Raw genomic sequence first — 2,696 nt, 5'->3', positions numbered from 1 at the left:
GCTTCTGATCTTAGTTTTGTTCCTGCTTTAGGCTTCTGATCTTAGTTTTAGCTTTTGTCCCTGCTTTAGGCATAGAAGTGCACAGTATTTTCTAGCTCTAGCACACCGAGTTGTATTAGTTAATGCCATTTACTGCAAAAGATGACAGTGCGGTAACCAGAAAAGCTAGCGCACTGAACTTCTTAAACTTCTAGATAAAAACAAATGCTTTTCAATGATACCTAATAACTGTACATGGTGACATAATGCATTTTGTGCAAGAAAATCCTGTAAGCAGTTCAATGGGAGAGCCTGTAGAATATAGTTTTGTTACCACATGCAAGAGAGGCACTGCAATTTATTTAAGTAACAAACTGAGTCTAAGAAAAGTAGGAAACAGATGTGTGGTATAAATACAATAAAAACTTGAGACTAGACCACTAATCTTACTCAATGTGTATGACCCTAAACACAAGTCTCTTGTTTACTTTGCAAATGTAAAAGATGAGCTGAGGAGATTGAGTAAAGGAGAGATGCCAATATTGGCCTGGGGAGGGGGACTTCAATGTAGTGATTCATTCAGCTCTTGACAGGACATCCATAGAGACATGAATGAGTGTAAAGGGTTTAGAGAGACAACATGAAATGCCCACAGTTGGGCAGCACCTGGAGAACCCAACAACACAGGTTTCTAGCATATGCATTTTTTTACATCAGAGGGGCATTCAGGTAGTAGGAAAGATTACCAGCTTGTGATTATCACCTTTTTTCATCAGTGGGAGATATTCATATCAGACCTTCAATCTTATCTGACCATGAGGTGATCCTTAGAATTTCACTAGATAACGCTTGGCTGATAATAATAGAGAGAGCGAATGATCGTATGTGTGCTCTTACACTGATGTCATTGGTGTGGAGAGGTCAAGAGAGGTCACATGACCATGTGCTTTATAATAAAGGAGGAAGCAAGGGTTGTTCCCCTCTTCTGTTTTTAACCAGACTGATTGCCTTCACGTGTGTTTATTTTCCTCTTTAAATGTATGTCTAACCCGACTTTCTTACCCTTAAGATTATACCACCAACAATAACCTTATCATCAGGCATAGCTCCAAATGTTACCTCTAGAGTTAAGAACAAAAAAGCAAATAATTAGGGATAAGTCCCAAAATTAGATACACTTCTTAAATGTCAGTCCTGTTAACACAGAACGTCTCAAAATAATTTCCAAAACTAGAATGGATAGAGCAAATGTCTCAGAAAATATAAGGGGCATCCCTTCAAAATGTGAACAGTTGAAATGTATGTGAGGGGTGTAACAGTGGAGGGTTGATCTTTTAATTTTCATTGATACAGACTCATGTTAGTTTACAGCCTACATACTTAAGAGCTACATGCAAGTAAATTCTCCACACAGCATGTGCTGTTTACATGGTGGGAAAGCAGAGACCTTAAGATACAGGCCACATGCAATGCAAACAAATCTAGATATTTAGCTAGGTTAGACAAAGAAGTCTCAAACTTGGAAGCAAGGGAAGCACCAGAGATGCATCCTGGTCAAATGGGGCTCTAAACAGGGTAATGGGTCTCAAGGGAAGAAATGCATTGCAATATCATCTGCTCTATATCCCCAGCTTCCTACATAGGTTTAAATGACAAGGACGTTTCTGGGGCTTGAAGTCAGAAGTTGTGAGGTAAGAAAGGTCTCCTATGGGGTACTAATGCTTGCTGTGTTGATCCTGTTTTTTTTTTTTTTAACAAATATTTTCTTAGTTATTTTATAGTGAAACTGGAGGCCCTCAGCCAACATGGGCCCTGTGCAGCTGTCTAAGGTGCCTATTTTAGATCCATTTCTGAGTGGCACTAAACCTTGAAGAATGCCATAAATGCAGATCCTATAATAAAAGTAAATGAGGGAATACAAATCATCCGGGTTCCACTTAGCTGATGCACTTCATAGGAAAGCTAATCCTTATTTGGAAAAGGCAGCTCTGTAGGCTTGGATGTTGGTGACAGACCATGGAAATAGTTAAGTCCTATATGAGATTAATCCACACTGAGAAATGTGAGGCTACAGCCCTGAAAAAATGTGTTGAGTATGATAGTTTTGTTCATCATATATGTGGACCAACCATCTCTCAGTGAGATAAACAAGAGTTCAGCGACTTCATTAAGAACATTTGTATTTCTGGCCTCGAAGAGTCTTAGCCAGGTTCTCTAAATATGGTCAATTAAGCCAATACGCCCATTCAGGGACGTAAGGCAGTTCTGACAAAATCTCTATTGATGTCATTAAAGGTCTGAAGGATCTTATCTTTACCCTCCACCATACCAATATCTCTTAAGAAATCATATATCATAGCAATTCACAAACTAGGACAAGATGCCTCCAGGGTAGTGATATGGGCTCCTCATTTACAAAGTGTACCACTTTGCCTTATTTGCCACTCCAAAGATGATTTTGTGAAAGGCATATCTAGGGCTGATCATGTTCACCCCATAATCGTATCTCAAGCTAAGCAATTATACAAGAATATGAAAAAACATTTGATTTGCGGCATTGGACCTATCCATGGCCAATGTAAGAGCCTTTGTAATTTAAAGTGAATTTATTACCGTCTCACCTATATGGAAGGGTATTAGCAGGAACTCATGTATCAGAACCATTCTCTTTTATAAAGGTACGGAACAAAAATACCCCAGACCCCCTTCCCTGTTCT

The sequence above is a fragment of the Protopterus annectens genome, chromosome 13.part0 (genome assembly GCF_019279795.1).
Source record: "Protopterus annectens isolate FY-2018-M chromosome 13.part0, PAN1.0, whole genome shotgun sequence".
Lineage (NCBI taxonomy): Eukaryota > Metazoa > Chordata > Ceratodontiformes > Protopteridae > Protopterus > Protopterus annectens.
The sequence above is the reverse complement of the archived record's forward strand: the minus strand, read 5'-3'. Positions refer to the sequence as shown.